Source organism: Lycium barbarum, chromosome 2 (genome assembly GCF_019175385.1).
Source record: "Lycium barbarum isolate Lr01 chromosome 2, ASM1917538v2, whole genome shotgun sequence".
Lineage (NCBI taxonomy): Eukaryota > Viridiplantae > Streptophyta > Magnoliopsida > Solanales > Solanaceae > Lycium > Lycium barbarum.
Genome location: NC_083338.1, coordinates 134,404,549 through 134,410,035, shown reverse-complemented (window position 1 = coordinate 134,410,035; position 5,487 = coordinate 134,404,549). Strand labels below are relative to the sequence as shown.

General features: G+C 35.9%; 1 long non-coding RNA gene across 1 annotated transcript; it reads right to left on the bottom strand.

Annotated features, from left to right (window-relative positions):
- Positions 1 to 3,955: 3,955 nt before the first annotated feature.
- LOC132622555 (uncharacterized) lies at positions 3,956 to 4,693 on the bottom strand. Its single transcript, XR_009575932.1, has 3 exons — positions 4,454 to 4,693; positions 4,241 to 4,368; positions 3,956 to 4,124 (listed from the first exon to the last, which is right to left on the bottom strand). It is a non-coding gene; the product is annotated as an uncharacterized LOC132622555 (long non-coding RNA).
- Positions 4,694 to 5,487: the final 794 nt, after the last annotated feature.

Genomic DNA, 5,487 nt, shown 5'->3' with positions numbered 1-5,487 from the left:
ATTCAGTTAGAATGCTCACCTCATTTGAAGCAAGGTCGTAAATCTCATCTGTGGTAAGGGATAATAATTTTTCTGCTTCTTTGTCTATAATTATCCCAATTACTGATCCGGAGGCATCTTGGAGATTTACATCAAATCTGCACCTGTAAGTATATATGTGCAAAAGATATTTTTTTTTATAGGAACGGAAGGATTGTGGTAAACATTGTGTTTTAACATATGTGTAAACTTAGAGGTAAAATGTCACGACCCAACCCCGTAGGCCGTGACTAGTGTCCGTGCTGGACACCCAAACATACCCAATAATCCAAACCAGCAGACTAGCAGATTATATAAATATAAAAGTCAGTCGACATTACTAGTGTCACAGAGGAACATATATAGCACATGGAAGCCGATAAGGCTATCACAAATCATAGCAACCCAAAACATATACAGAACCCACATGTATGTCTACGGACCTCTACAGAACATAACAGAAACATAAGACAGGACAGGGCCCCGTCGTACCCCTGAATAGCGTACATATATCCAGCAGCAGCAGACTGTACCAGAGTATAGGCTCTGGACAAAAGAGCGCTCCAGAATAGCAGAATAGGTGTCCTAGGCAGGTGGGTCAGCAAATCTGTAGTCTGTACCTGCGCGGCATGAAAACGCAGCCCCCGAAGAAAGGGGGTCAGTACGAAATATGTACTGAGTATGTAAAACATGGAACGTAGTAAACAAAGTCATAATCGGAACAGGAGGTACAGAAAAATGAACGGAATATCCAGATTAGCAAAATGCTGATCATAAAGCATAAATAGTACTTACAGGAAACGTATGTCATACCTGGTCCCATTACGGAACAAAATCATAACCGGAACAGAACGTACAGAAATGTGAGTGAGATGTCCAGAGTATCAAATGCATATTTTCAAAACATGAAGAGTATGTACAGAAACATATGCCATATCATATCCGGCCCCTGCCAAGGGACTCGGCAGACAGAACGTGGTCACCCCCCGACACTGGTGCCACAACACATAAGGATCAGAAAAGGGGAATAACCCCGTAACATAGCATATCATATCAGATGGCCATATCAGATCATATCATATCATATCAGAATAGTGTACATGGCACAGCATACTCCACAACCCATGTACATGTATACCTGCCCCCTCACATCGAGGCACGGCGAACAATGCAGTAGAAGTCGCTTGAGAACATATCCTGGCCCGGGCTCAGTAGGGGAAACATTGAGGCATTCACGAGTGGAGTAGTGAGAAACTAAATGCAGTATAAAATATCATATATTTCCAGAGACTCAATGAAGCATATCGAATAACAAATCGAAATGATGAAACTGGACAGAACTATAGTAAGCATATTTCGGATGTCATGATGGATTACGGATGCATAATCTTTCTGAAATCATTTCCAAGTTCCAAAAAAAATTACAAGACTTAACGGAATATTTTAAACAATTTTTAATTAATAGCTAGAGGAGTAGTTAAAACATTTCCTTTAAAGCAGCTCGTAGACAAGTCATAAACACAAAAGGGTAAAATCGGAAATAGTGGGCCCACCTCGGGACAAACGAAGCGGTGGGCTCAAATTATGTATTTTAAGCTTATAAAGTCATCTACGGGGGTTCTGGGGACATTTCATAATTTTCTAGACAATTTACGGAAGTTTGCACAATTCTTTCAATAAAGCATACTTATAGGGTTCAATTCCATTGAATGAAAAAGGGGTGATTTCAAATGCGGATTCCGATGAGCAGAACACTTTCCGAGGCTCAAATCCGATCCTAGTACACCTAGGGCATGCCAAAAGAAGAATCGGGATAGCTTTACATACCTTGTATGCTCTTTACGCCTTTCCAAATTCAATTCCCGTTTCGCCCAAGATCTGCAATTGGTCCCATTTACCAATTCTCAATTTCCAATCTTTAAGTATTCAATCTTTATCCATAATTGCCTATAGAAATTTGGGCAGCATCTCCCCTATACATATAGCATCCCCGAGAATTTAACTCGGCCAAAACAATCAACAACAACCCAACAACAACACCAACAACAACAATAATCACTACAAAACACAATATAACATAATTATTCATCTTTCCAACATAACGTCATAGCCATCATTCCAACTTCGTATTTTCCAATCAATATCAACATTCTCGTATTCATTACTAATCAAGATCATTACAACATAATTCGGAAGCATTTCATATCATTTTCACAAAATATTCATAAGATATACAAAATATACAAACTTTCCACCAAAGTCATAATTCATCCAAAACTTCTAATATTCAACCTACATATCCATAACATATTTCCATCTTCCAATTTCATCAACCATAATCATAATTCACATCTTAACAACTTCATTTCCATAATATCACAAAATCATTCTAAAGTGACATAATCTTCTACATTCCAATTCAATGCCAACTTAAGCCATTTAACCTTCATTTACATCATAAGGTTCACCACAACACAACTAACACATTAAACAAAATTAATCCATTTCCATTCTACTTCTATACACCACATGGCTATATTCCATATTTCCAACCTCAACCAAAGTCATTCAACTTCCATTTCCAATATGAATTCCACCATAACCACAACTAGAATACAACATAAAATTCAACCCATATTACCTATACAACAATATACATATATGGCCACTTACATATATACACACCCACTTTGCAAACTTCCATATTTCCATAAATTCTACTCATTTCTACATACTACAACACAAACAAACCTTCATAACATAAGAAAAAGGAATTGATTCTTACCTTATTTTTATGAAAGTAGCAAATTCTTCAACATCTTATTGTTCCCATGCTCCTCTAACTCCAAACAAAATTATATTCGTGATTATGCGTTGCCCGGACTTCGATTAGTACTTCGTAGCTTGAAATTTCACTCACAATCCTCACTTTTATGTGAGATTTAGGCCCCTTTTTGTTGCTGAATTTTCTGGAAAATTTGAGAAGTTTTTAGATGATAAAAATGGGGGTTTGCCCCTTTTTATAAGGGCTGAAACGGCGTCACTGTAGCTACAGTACTGTAGCAGTGCTGTAGCGTACTGTAGCAGTGCTGTTTCTGCGCGACAGTTCAGTTTGTAGCGTCTATAATTCTCTACTCCGACGTCCTATCGATGAGTGGTTTGTTGAATCATAAACTAGACTTGACGAACTTCATTTTAGGCTTTTGAAACGCCTTAAAACTCTAAATATGCATAGAGATATACCCCTCCAAAGTTGACTAAAAATCTGTCCAGCATTTCTCAAATTTTCGTCGAACTTATTTTCTTCAACTTGCTCGATCTCGAAATATTCCGAAACCCTCCATACATGATATTTATCACGTATTATACATGATAATGACCATATTCTTGTGTTTTAAAATACTCTTTCCCGATTACGACTTACAAGATCATAATCATCCATTATTTAAACAATATACTTAATAATGCCTCATTCCTCATACTCCAAAGTTGTTTTACCTAGTCGTAACTCGACATTCTTACATTCAAATTTAACAGTGTTTCTCCGAAGTACGGGGTGTAACATAAAAGTACCTGGGAATTAACATATTTTGTTGCTTACAAGTCATACACAAAAACTTTCTTTTTATTGAACTTCTCACTTCTTGTTTGCAGTTGGGACATAGTAAAACATAGCAACTTTTGAGTTTATCTGGAAGTGATACTTTTGCCTCAATGGAGAAGGAATGCCCTTGCGTTAAAAGAAAATGAGACTATTCATTATAAGGATAAGTACAAGCAGAAATTATGAATTATGTAAATAGAAATTATACTAACGTCCTGTTGTGATTGAACATTTGCAATTGGGACTATTTCTTCATCTACTGAAACACTGATAAGAGATCCAGATTCAGATGTGCTTCTCAGACTGAAAGAAGCAAGCATTTCTCTATTTTTTGCGACCCTATTCAAGGAAAAAATTAAAAAACTTTAGGATAATAATAATTAGGAAGAATCAAGCACAATATAGGCTGGAGTAATGCGGTACCATGTGTGCAATTGTAGGCATTGGGAATAAGGGGGATCAATTTGTATTGTGGTGTTAAATCTCGTTGTCAACGATGTACCTACATTAATTACATGACCTTTTATTTAACAAAGTACAAAGTAATATATCTATATTAATTGTAATAATATTTTTTTTATTTATGAAATACAAACTTATGTTTCTATTTTAGCTTACCATTGTACTTGGATACCCCAATACGCCTAGCAAATATAATAGGACGTTTTTGGAATTGGCTAAGGAGTTTCCTGCCTTCGTCCTCAATAATAGTTTCTTCCCATAGTGTGAAGGTGAAAGCTTGTTTGCTAGTTACATAATAAAAGGTAAATATGTCATATATTTTTAATTGTAAAACAATAAGAATTTTGAAAAATTTACGAATGCACTTACTCAGTATCGATGAGAATGAGTTCTTGCAATCTTTTCTGCACTTTTACAACAAACCTTGGCGGGAAGCAGCGGACAACAATTGCGAGTATATCTATTGGCAAAACAATTTGTATTTAATAAATGAATGTATCAAAAGTTAAAATGAAAAGAAGTAATATAACCATACTAAATTCTGCATCCTTAAGCTGCTGTTTGGTAGACTGGGAGGCCTGATTGTTGATGTCTTGAAATGACGTAAGATTCAGCTTTGTGGGTGGTGGAAATTCATCCTCATCTGGACTATCTTTTTCAATTGGATCAACTATGATTTTTTTGTCGATAATCCATTCAAATGTATGCAAAGGTCTTTCATATCTCAAATTTGGCACTTGTATGCGTGCACCCGTTATCAAATAGGTGTGGAACAGTTTGAATATATCTTGATAAGAAGAAATTTCGTCATCGTAAACAATAGCCTTTATTTGGTCTTCTTGTGAGCGATTCATAAGGAAAAACGAAAGAGATATACATAGGCAATCTAAGCAATTGATTCAAAAATATTATATATAGATAGACACAAACAATTGATTTTACTAGAAAAAGGAAATACATGTTCATCTTGAAAGATCATGTTCAAATATTTTATCTTTCGGTGAGAACCTTCTCCTGGTTTGCATATATCCACAAGTTGCACTTTACAGGTCCAGTCTGGTATTTCAGGAGTGATTGCATGTATACCAAGTCGCTGTGTTACTGAACATTTGCAATTGGGACTATTTCTTCATCTACTGAAACACTGATAAGAGATCTAGATTCAGATGTGCTTCTCAGACTGAAAGAAGCAAGCATTTCTCTATTTTTTGCGACCCTATTCAAGGAAAAAATTAAAAAACTTTAGGATAATAATAATTAGGAAGAATCAAGCACAATATAGGCTGGAGTAATGCGGTACCATGTGTGCAATTGTAGGCATTGGGAATAAGGGGGATCAATTTGTATTGTGGTGTTAAATCTCGTTGTCAACGATGTACCTACATTAATTACATGACCTTTTA